Source organism: Hordeum vulgare, chromosome 7H (assembly GCF_904849725.1).
Source record: "Hordeum vulgare subsp. vulgare chromosome 7H, MorexV3_pseudomolecules_assembly, whole genome shotgun sequence".
NCBI classification, from domain to species: Eukaryota; Viridiplantae; Streptophyta; class Magnoliopsida; order Poales; family Poaceae; genus Hordeum; species Hordeum vulgare.
In genome coordinates, this window is record NC_058524.1 from 19,919,370 (window position 1) to 19,931,844 (window position 12,475).

General features: G+C 42.0%; 1 long non-coding RNA gene across 1 annotated transcript; it reads right to left on the reverse strand.

Moving 5' to 3' along the window:
* Positions 1-2,012: 2,012 nt before the first annotated feature.
* On the reverse strand, positions 2,013-2,825 carry LOC123412391. The gene is made up of 3 exons (XR_006613490.1): positions 2,569-2,825; positions 2,420-2,488; positions 2,013-2,329 (listed from the first exon to the last, which is right to left on the reverse strand). It is a non-coding gene; the product is annotated as an uncharacterized LOC123412391 (long non-coding RNA).
* Between the last annotated feature and the right edge of the window lie 9,650 nt (positions 2,826-12,475).

Sequence of the window (12,475 nt, forward strand, 5' to 3'; positions counted from 1 at the left end):
AGTTACGATTTCATTTTTACGTGTGTAACTTAGGCCTATATTTTGAACTATGATATATATTTTGATGATTCTCATGATACATTGATGATCTTGTTAGTTTGTAAATATGATTCACACGACTTAATAAAAATCTATTGCTTTTGGAATAAGTAGTTACAAATAGCTACGGCTTCCCGTTAGTGACTAGTGTTAGTGACTAGCTCATGCATTTTAAAAGAGTTTATGAGAAGGAGGGTTCATACGTGAGCATGATGTGGCAGAAATAGTCAATTCTGTTACAGTTGAAAGTTAATTGGGATGGATTTAATGACTAGCAGGGTCACATGTGAGTCTAAGAAATTAAAAAAAATAGGAACACAATATTACATTTCAGAAAATGTTATAAAATTTGAAAATTCCAATGAATCTGTTTATGGCATTTCGGAAAATCATAGAAATTAAAACGTAACTCACATGAAATTAAATTATATATGAAGAATTAACATAATATTCCAATGAATCTATTTATGGCATTTTCATGCATTTTAGATCAACGTATGTCCTCTTTTTAGGACATTCAAATAAATGACATTTAAATAATCACGACTTTGACTTTGAACCTTTGGTTCGAACCAACTTCATTTAATCTTGTCGCTAGATTCATTAGCGCAAACAACATCATATTGCCATGTCACGTTCATACATCATAGTGTTGCATTTTCGTGAAGTAAATTTTGTTCTTTTTCTCTTTGCTGGTGTTGTTCCCTGTTGGTAGGTGATGGTTCCGACATTGTGATCGTTGACACTATTGAAGACTCATGGTTATCTTCGGAACTGTCAAGAAAGCAACCCCCTTGAACATTTCGATACAATCCCACTATCTCGCTCTTCCTCTCATTTCAATGCATTAGGACAACATGATTCAACTGTTGGTTATTTATATTTTTGCAGAGATAGACGTTGTTTAGTTTATGTTTTCATATTGATGTTGACATCGAAGGATTAGATTGGTAACCCAGATAGTGGTCTGGCTCCTTTAGTTGGGTCGTTGTAGCTTTCCACGCTCTTCCGTCCATTTATAGTAGATTCTGGACCCACACATGTAACTTCTGCTTGATGTTTGTATCGTCTGAATGTTGGGCCATGTGACCCCCTCATTGTAACATTATACTACATTGGCTGTTCAGAGCTTTCTAAATATATATTGTGGTGTACTGTTATGTTATGATGTCATGTTGTATCTACACATATCTTGCATATTGCGTGTATATTTGAAATAAATTGGTATGTGTGGAAATTAGTTGTAGAATAAAATGCCTCCTTGTGCTTCCACTAAGTCCTGGAATTTAGTTGAACTATCTTTTATTGGGCTCTATGGCCTGGAATCTTGGGAAGATCATCTCTTCATAGTCTCCAAAAGTGACTTGTCATTCTCAAATGCTTCCCAATATCATTTCATTTCCATCTTTTCCCATAGTCAAATTCTTTTTGGTGGTAATATTCCTTTCTCTTAGTTTCTCTTAGTTTTGAAGCAAACAATATTTTTGTCAGTCCCAAATTCCCAAATAATTCTTGTAAATTGTTTGGGTCATATATTCCTCAAGTATGTCAAAATATTTCCTTGTCTAGTTCAAAAATAATACAAGGATATGCCTTTTCCTATACTGCCATGAACAACACTTTGTGAAGGAAGTGTCATTTCTACATTCGTGTTTTTCGTCAAAAATTTTGTGGACTCTTTCCTATCCATATTAGGGCATCATGTCAAAATTTAGCATCATTAGCCTAGTAAATATTTCTCAGCTAATTTCCAAAGTGTTTGTCCAGAAAGGAACTTTATGAAGGAGGTACTGTCTAGATATGTCCTAATGATTTCAAATTTTGATATGACCTTCTGATGCTCAAATAATAACACTCCTCCAAATGATTTGAAAGATGAATGACGAGTTCGTGCAGTCGCACTGGTTGATGACTAGTAATATAAATGGAAAAGGAGATAATAATTAAATTATCATTTACCACACAACCACACATTATAATAATACATCACATTATATTGGATATGACATACGTTTCTTACAAAACGATGAGCACATTAATTATCAATAATATCGCATCACCGAGACACTTACAAGCAGAAATAAATTGACACACTGGATTGAACATGTTATCCAGTTATTCAATATAACATTGACACTCCCGTATATTCAACATGAAATGTCGACTGTCACACTTTCTTAAGCAAGGACTTCGCCAAATTCATAATCCTTAGTGCAGAGATGGTAGCATCGATGGTAGCATCCAGTTTTGCAATGATCTTTGACATCGTTCACTTCTTGACTCGCAACAACTAAGTGGAGAATTGTTTCCATTAGAAACAATCACTAACTCAAAGTGAATAATAATATGCAACGAATGGTCCATAACGTCTTTAGCTTACCAGCGTTGATGTTCCCGCACAATGCGGACATGCAACCCAACTTGCAGAACTCAATGGATTTTGCTTCGTCTATAAAACAAATATGTATGTAAATGGAAATTTTTACTCATGATATGAACGATAACGAGAATGATGGATTCAGAATTTACCTGCGTCCGTGACAAGGTTGAAGCGGTCACATGGAGGCACACATTTTTCCAAAATCTTGCAACCACATAAGCTTGCACATGTAGGCCGAGAGGAACCGGTGACACGACATACATTATAGCAGTTTCTTGTCGTGGTGGAACAACAACAGCTCTTGGCCTCTATATGGGTCTGTTGAAGGACTAGTCCTAGCATGAGCACTCCAATAATGATACTCTTAAGACTTATGGATTCCATATTCACCTTGTATGTATTTATGAGAAAACCAACTGACGAATCTAGTCTCGGATGCTCTCTATTTATAGGAAGTATTCCATGGTGACACCAGACATGCCACATTGCACGAAGGTATTGAATGAACAATTCTTTATTTTTGTGGTCTGGTTTTACATCCAGCACACAAACACGAATAATTAAATAGTAATGGCGGTGCAAGCATCTCATATAGACGTGCAATTATTGTCAATAACATTGTTTACGACCTTAATGGATGCCCGTCACACTCATACACCAGAATGGCCTAGAGGAAAGAGTGATCATGTCACAACACTTATTATAATGCATGACCTATTGTACATGTTGGATCAATAAGTAGATTAAATAAGCTTTGTGATTATCTTCTATCCTTGATTCGTAAGATTCATAATGAATAGAATCAATGCACAAGTTTGATTGAATCTGGGATGACTACTGGTATATGTTCCATGTAGAGTACTTCACCCAAAACTTGGTGTACTCTAGATAATTTTTATGATTCTACCACTGACTCATATTTTATTATTATTTATGTTAACTTCAATTGACTTATCGACACATATGATTGCACATATTTAAAACAGCATGATCGAATAAAACAAGTTTTTCTCATTAACTGTATTTTTCGAACATACCCATCCATGTATGCACGAGAAATTATGAGTCGGATTTGTGTGACCTGTGCAACATACTACCAATTAGTCTGTTATTTCATTTGGGTTGTTGGGTTCGTTTAGGACCAACTCGTATATAGCATCGTAACAACATAGAGATAAACATTACCTAACGATCGTCCGATTATATTTGATTTGTTAAGCACCACTTGTTTCTTGTACTACATACGCGTATGAAAGGGGTCGTCTAACAACCGCACATGCATGCTTAGGTGTTGGGGCCGATAAATTGTGTGCTTAGATAATAAAAAATACTAATAAAAAAATTGAGAGCCAAGAAATTACACATAGTCACATAGATCATTCTGTCGTACGTTATTATCGCGTACATCATCACCAACATGTATACAACAAACAAAAAATATAACGATAATAGACCCAAGATGCCTAACCTTTTCTATCGTGAACACCAAATGGTTTCACATAATACTCTCTCTAGTACATATTAATTACTGAAGTTGTACTAAAGCTGTAATGATTAATATGAATTAGAAGGATAGAAATTTGAGCACAAGAAAATATCAGTTGTCCCAAAAGTTACAACATACCTAAATATATTAACATTATAACAACATTGTAATTATCCAAAAATATTGTACATATATGCATGTAGGCAAAGCTCTAAATGGTTCTAATCAAATCCATATTGCAATATGTTGGTATTTTGTAACTAGTCATGGACACGTTGTCCATGTTTTCTTTATTTTCCTTTAGATGGGATAGAACATCTTCCCCTTTAATAGTTCTCTATGAAAGTCCAAGAGCCTACAAATCGACCTCCTTTATTGCGATCAAATTACCAAGTCACCATCCATGGATGCCCGAGTATCCATCAATCAAGAGTTTATTTCTTTGTAGTAATCAAGATTCGGTGTTAATTGAATTCAATGGTGCGGCTTGCGAGGCATCTCCTCTTCTATTTTTTCTATTCTTTGATTACCTTAGTGGCCTCTTGATGTTCGAAACAACTTGCAAAGAATATTTGAATTGGTGGGATTCCCTATATGCAACCTAGATGGGACTATAGCTGCGAAATTCAATGAGTCCCTTGTGTTTCTTTTTATCAGGGTATACGTCCTACACTTCTGATAGTATCAATGAAATCATGTCTTGTAATCAAAAACATGTCATGTATCACTTGGTCACTCGAGCATTACTTTGGCATCCCTCATGGGGGCTCGTGTATTCGAGTACCACGCAAGCGATTTTTTTCAGCCACGCGCATCTATATTCAAAATTATAGCATGACGGTAGAACCAAGTGGAACGATGTGTACGTACGTATTTATTTTCATAGTAGGTATAGATGTTTTATTCCACTAACTTATTGACACATATACCACTCCATATATTCAAAACTACATGATTCAACATAACAAGTTTCCGTTCATTAATTGTATATTTCTAGCATCCCCATCAATGTACGCGTGAAAAAATATGAATCAGATTGGTGTGACCTCTTTGGCATACTACCAATTAATCTATTACTACATTTGGGTGTTGAGTTAGTTTAGGACCATCTCTTGTATAGCGTCGTAACATGATAGACATATAGTACCTACCGATCGCAGGATGACATTTCATTTATTAACCAGCACTTGTTTGTTGTACTACATACGTGCATGTAAGGGGCCGGCTAGCAACCACCCATGTACGGTTAGGTGATGGGGCAAATTATTTACGACCTTACCATATTGAAAATAATAATGAAAAAATGCGACATACAATAACGTACACTTAGACACATAGATTATTCTCGCGTACATAAAACCAAAACAATATTAATGTGTACATCATCAACAACATCTAAACAAAGAACAAATAATCTATGCATAAGACAACCAAGATGCTTAACCTTTTCTATCGGGATAACCAAAATGTTTCGGATCAATTATTAACACTGACTCATGTCACTCTTTCAGTCGATACCTTATGTTTTCTTATCTTTTTAGTCGATTTTTGTTTTGATGCTTTTCATGGTATAAATTTTATATTTATCACTCGATCTCATTTGTACCATTGCCTGTTAATGACTATCTGCTGAAAGGAAAGCCAAAAATTCAGTACTGCTTTCTGTTTATTACGACGTGAGTTACTATTTCATTTTTACGTATGTAACTTAGGCCTATATTTTGAACTGTGTTATATATTTTGATGCTTCTCATGGTACTTTGATGAGCTTGTTAGTTTGTAAATATGCTTCACATGACTTAATAAAAATCTATCGCTTTTGGAATAAGTAGTTACAAATAGCTACGGCTTCCCGTTAGTGACTAGTTCATGCATTTTAAATGCGTTTATGAGAAGGAGGGTTCATATGTGAGGATGATGTGGCACAAATAGTCAACCCTGTTACAGTTGAAAGTTAATTGGGATGGATTTAATGACTAGCGGGGTCATATGTGAGTCTAAGAAATTACAATATAAATGAACACAATATTACATTTCAGAAAAAGTAATAAACTTTGAAAATTCCAATGAATCTGTTTATGGCATTTCAGAAAATCATAGAAAGTAAAACGTAACTCACATGAAATTAAATTACATATGAAGAATTAACATAATATTCCAATGAATCTGTTTATGGCATTTTCATGCATGTTAGAACAACGATGTGTCCTCTTTTTAGGACATTCAAATAAATGACATTTAAATAATCACATATGGTGTTTGACTATGAAACTTTGGATCGAACCAACTTCATTTAATCTTGTTGCTTGATGCATTAGCGCAAACAACATCATATTGCCATGTCATGTTCACACATCATAGTGTTGCATTTCCGTGAAGTAAATTTTGTTCTTTTTCTGTTTGCCGGTGTTGTTCCCTGTTGGTAGATGATGGTTCCGACGTTGTGATTGTTGACACTACTGAAGACTCATGGTAATCTTCGGAACTGTCAAGCAAGCAACCCCCTTGAACATTTCGATACAATCCCACTGTCTCACTCTTCCTCTCTTTGACATTGGATTGCTAGCGACACTATCGCATACGTGAGTCAAAAGACGCAAACGGTCCCGGCTAAGGTAAGGCTGCAGCCGTGGAGTTAACCGTGCGTGAGACCACAAAGGGATGCGATGTGTTACAGGCTGGATTCCTATGGCTTAGGATCGGGGTCCCGACAATACATACATACATACGCATCTAATACATCATTTATTTTTATTTATTTTCTCTCAAAACTCTCATCTCCCTCTCTGTCAACAGACAACAGAGAAACAACTCTCTGCTAACTCAACATAGGAGAACCAAATGTTCAATCCTTCCTACCGGAGTCTACCGTCAACGGATCGGGGTCCCGTTTGCCGGAACGGAACCGGGGCGGCGAGGAGAACGACATGGTGGGAGGAGCCCGAGGAGGGGCTCACCGACGTTGACGGGAGGGGCCGGTGAAGCCGTATTTCGCGGGAAGGACGGGGTTGACGGCGGTGATGACACGGTGGTGGTGATGCCGGTGAGGACGGTCGGTCGTGCCGGCGAGGAGGAGCCGGCCGGAGGTTCACCGAGAGGGGCCCCGGTGAGGAGGGCCCCCGGGATGGAGCCGCCGACGGGGAGGGGCTCGGCCGGGGGGGCTCCTAGGGTCGGTCTCCAGGGGGGGTGGTGCTACGGTGGGAGAACAAGGGGCTCGGCCGGCGGGAGATCTGGGGGCCGCCGGCGGGAGGGACCCGACGGGAGGGGGAGGAGGTGGAGAGGAGGGGCACGGGTGAGAGGGAGCTGCTGACGGGGGGGCTCGCCGGCGGGAGGGCTCGCCGGCGGGAGGGCTCGCCGGCCAGGGAGGAGGAGGCCGTGGGGGGGGGCGACGGGGGAGCTCGCCGACGGGAGAAGGCTCGCCGGCCAGGGGAGGAAGTGGATCTGAGGGGGGGGCGAAGGGAGGAGAGGAGGGCTCGTGGGGGGTGGGTGTGGGGGATCTGGCGTGGGGTGGGGGGCTCTCGTGGGCAGGGAGTTACGGGAGAGAGAGAGGTGGGGGCATGCGTCGGTGGGGGTGGGGCCCCCCACGAGGGGGAGGCTTGTATTTGATTAGAGCATCTGATTATGATACGCCAACCTGGAAATCATAATTCCTTTGGTAATTAAGTATCGATATTTTTCAGATGTTCTATTAACACGATGCATTGCATCCTATATTCCTCTGTTTGAGTACCGTTACTCACATCAGATCATTGTGGATTATCAGACTCATTCCGAGTTATTATCCGACGACATCCTTTGCTTTAGAAAATTCCTGGGATTGCTTCCCCTGACACATGATGCCATTGGTAAATTGTGTCTTCTCCCTCTGGTAAATTCTATCCTATACTTTTGCCGGCCATGCGCTGTTGTCAAGCATGTGTTAATTACTCTTGAAGTGTATGGTATATGTTAATTAAGATGCCCCGACGGGTTGAACCTATGCCTTCCTATATCAAGATGACTCGAAAGGTTTGCATGAGTCTTACTCTTCTGGCGCTTTGTCGTATATTCTTTCAAAGGTACAACCTGATCAAAGGCGAGGAATAAATGGCAGGTGATGCATTGATGAAATGGGAGTCGACCTTGAACTCTGTGTTCATGCCCATGGAAACGACGTTGATCCTATCATAGAAACGTCTCGTATAAATAATCAATTCATTCTGTAGTTCAAATATGGGATCTGTGATCTTATCCTTTGCAGTCGTGGTTCCGACCATGTTGTCGTACCTTGATTTCATTCTCGGACGAGTTAAAGTACCTGTCTTCTTCAGATCGACACGCCGGTCCAAACCGTAAAGTTGATCTACCTCCGAGTATTATTCCTTGTAGCTCGAGGATATCGCGGAGCTATGGAACTTCTTGTGAGCTCCTCATCAACTATGATATTTTCCTTAATTCCAGTTGCCTCGTGTTTGAGTTGTTGGACACGCGAGTACATCGACTTCTGAATCGAATACGCATTGCGATTCAACAATTTTTAGTAATCTTCCTTGTTTACGAGTTTGTACTCGATCTTGTCATTCCAAGCTGTTAAGCTATGTCATCATCGTCATGTTGGAGCTCGATCATGCTATCTATAACCTTTATCCCTCGAACACAATTCCAACTGTGCGTTAAGCTTGCATCGAGCTTTCCACCTCATGTTGGTTGTTTTGAAAGGCAATCTCAATTCTAAGCGAGCAGTCTTATCTGTGTTTCCGACAACCTCTTGTTTCATCATTCCCTTGCTTGATGTCGTCGCTAAACGATTACATCTTCATGAAATTTCTCGACAAATGTGTCGTGATCACCATCAGCATTCGAAGCTCTTGGAGGGTAACAATTGAATGCATGTTGAGAAATACCATCCCTTTCCCTCGATGATTTGTATTATCATCGACACCCGTGTTGCTTTCACACCAACACAAACGTGTTCATGTTTTGTGTTGTCCTTTGTGTTACTCTCTATCCAGCTTATGTTATCTTCTACCTTGGAGTATTACTATCTGGTATGTCAAGAATGTCGTGAAAATTGCACGCGTATTAAGAATTCTTGATATAGTAATACTTCTTGCCATCACCATTCATTTCTTGGTCCCGTGTTGTTTCTAACCGGTATACCGACAAATGAACTCTGATGTGTGGTTCCCATACTTCTGTCAACCCTATCCCCTTGAGGTTAACAACTGATTGTTTCCTTCTTGGTGTGTTGGGTGTTGACTCATCATTTTAGCATTGGTTGTGCTACTCAACCCGTATTTCCGAGTGCACCCTTCGACCAATGTTTAATTGTTGTTGTTCCCTCGAGCATACGACATTATACCATTTGATTTGACAAATTCTATCTCCTTAATATTATAAATTTTGGAAGTTCAACACTGGTAAAACCTTAAGGGATTGCTGTTGAGCCTATCAGCCACACCCTCAACTCCTCTATGTACCACGATGAAGCTCTTGAAATCATTATCCTTGTGCCTAGCTCATGAAGAATATGTGGATAGTAGGAGTGTATTTCCCAAAGTTCACGTGCACTCTTTCCGCTGTGAATATGGAAAGTTTTGTTTCGCTTCCTCTCGTGAAATACCAAATCATTCACGCATGTGCGAAGTGTTATATGTTTTGAAGATTTGCTATCCTCACTCCATATAATTTCTCTTAGCACGTCAAGCTACTGACTGATTTGATCAAGGAAAATAAGTTCTTCCATAAGAGCTAATCCATACTTACACATGGAGCCTTGTTATCCTCGATGATGGTGACCAAATGAGAACCCAGTTGCATTTTGACGTACAAATTCTATGTGGGCACGAATGTCTTGATATTGTGTTCATATGTATTAAATCAAACTCTTGATTCAAGAATTGCTTGTGTAGTTCATATCATGAGAATCTTGCATCTTTATTTTTCTTCTCAGTCATCTTGAGTGTGAGGTGTCCCGACACCAATCAGATCTAATTCTCTGGCAGATATGATGGTTGGAACATTTCCCAATAATTATAACTTTGGTCTTGGGAAAACCGGTACAATGATGTCTTGTCTGGCACACTGGGTCGGAGGACCTATTGTTATAAATCCTTCCATATGTAAGATTCACCATTCTACCATGAGGAAATTGTATGACTTAGCTTTGTAAGTTGTCCCTCCTGTTTCCTCTTGTATACCCATAAGTCCAACCTTTATCTGAGGACCATGTCGATACTACCCCAAAGCACGGATGTGGTAATTTAAATTTCAACAGGAACATTGGAAGCGCGATGCTAAATTGTTCCTAATCAATTATCCAAACCGCATGGTATGGATAAACATGTGGATTCTTCTTGTCTCTTTACCAAGATGGTTATGTGTTGGATGACCTATCATGTATACCATACTCTATGATTTCCTCGGGAATGGTATACTCTAATACTTGTGTGTGTGTGAACACATTTTCCCTCCCATTGGTTTGTATGATTTTTATTGTGGCATAACTTATCTAAGCAGTGTTAATCCCCTGCTTAGGTAAAATTCTTGGTTTACGACTCTGTCGGTAAGACACTGCTACTATTATGGATAACATTCCGGTAGCCACCGGTGGACGAGAACCTTGCCTATTGGCCCGCCTCGTTTCAACGAGCAGGAAAATGGTTCTATTCGTTCCCCGCCCTTGGTATCGACGATGTTGCCAACATAACTGACAGGTTATCCTCTGACATGTCTTATTACCAAGACCGTATAGTATGTCACCCCTCTACCTACTCTCGGGCCACATGGTGGACCCATAACCCAAAGTTCCACAGGATTGAAACCTGACTCTCCTGTACACCTTTGATTCCAAGGTATTCCTTATACTTGGCTTCGTATGAAATTCCCGAGCCACCGTTCAAAGTACCGATCACTCTATGGTCCAGATGTTACCCAACATGTTGAAGATCAAGTCCGCATTATTCATGAGAATCTGAAGGCTGCTCAGTCTCGTTAGAAAAGTCAGTATGACCGTCATCATCAAGATATGGTCTATCAACCTGGCGAAAAGGCTTATCTTCGTGTCACCCCAATGAGAGGCGCACACCGTTTTGTAACCAAGGGCAAGTTAGCTCCCCGCTATATTGGTCCTTTCACTGTTCTCGAAACGCGTGGAAGAGTGGCTTATCAATTGGAACTGCCGGCGAACCTTTCTCAGGTTCACGATGTCTTCCGTGTTCTCAGCTCCGTTGCTGCTTCAAGGATCCTATTCGAGCAGTGGATCATGGTATGCTTGAGCTGCAACAAGACATCTCTTATAAGAAGCATCCGGTCCGCATTCTCGACCAAGCCGAACGTAAGACTCGTCGCAAAGTCACCAAGTTCCTTAAGGTGCAGTGGTCAACTCATTCTAGAGCTGAAGCCGCTTGGGAACGCGAGAATCATCTTCGTGATGAATACCCCGAACTCTTGCCTTCTACCCCTTAATTCTCGGGACGAGAATTCTTGTTAGTGCGGGAGAGTTGTGACATCCTCGGATTGGTGCTACAGTAACTCCTGTAGTCAAGCGACAGTAATCCCACGCTAGTGAAGCCACCTGATCATAAATTCTATCATGGATCTCGTGGTAGTCGAAAAAACCAGTCGAGTTCGAAATTTACGAATAAAGTCGAACGAGAAACATTTCGTGATGTTAAGTAAAAATGTCGGGAGAGTTGTTGAAATTCCCTAATATGTTATAAAAACGAATCGGACATTTTTAATTGTATTAAAAGTCCTATATAGTTAGAACAGAAAGATATAAATATATAAGAAAATAATAATGATAGAATGTTAGAAAGTAAAAGAATGAAAAAAAAGGCAAACAACCGAACCCCCCACACCTGGCCCAACTGGGCCTAGTGGCCCAGCCGGCCAGGCCACCCACCAGTCCCGCTGGGAACCCTAGCCCACCCCCTCGCCAGACCCTCCCTCCCTCGTCAGCCCCCCTGGGCGCCGCCACTCCCCACCTCTCGCCCCCCACCCTCACGAGAGCCCCCACTCCCACGCCAGATCCCCCACTCCCTCCCCTCGATCCAATCGTCCCTGCCCCCCCCCCCCCACTTTCCCCGCATCGCCCCCCTCCTCTTGGCTCGCCTCCCCCCAGGGACCGAGTCCCTTCCCCCCTGCAACCCACAAGCTGACCCCCAGACCTCCCCGACCCTCCTCTCCTCCCGTCGCCTCCCCTCCCAGCGAGCGCCCGCGCCCTCCCCGTCGGGACGCACCTCCCCCGCGTCGCCTCTCCTCTCCCTCATGCGCCGGATCTCGCCCCCCCCCCCCCCGTCGGCCTCCCACTCGCCGGCCGGCGAGCCCCCCTCCCTCCATCGCGCCGGCCTGCAGCATCACCTTGGCCCTCCATCCCACCAGCGGCCCCCCTGCCTCTCCTCACCGAGGGGCCCCTCCTCCCCGTTGCGCCCCCTTCCTCCCGCTCGGTCCAGGAGGGACCGGGCAAGGAGACCGGCTCCCCTCGGCCCCTTCACCACGCCGGCGAGTCCCTCCCCCACCGGGCCTCCCCTACGCCTCTTCCTCGCCGGATCCGGCCGGTTCCCCCTTGCCGGCGCGTCACCATCATC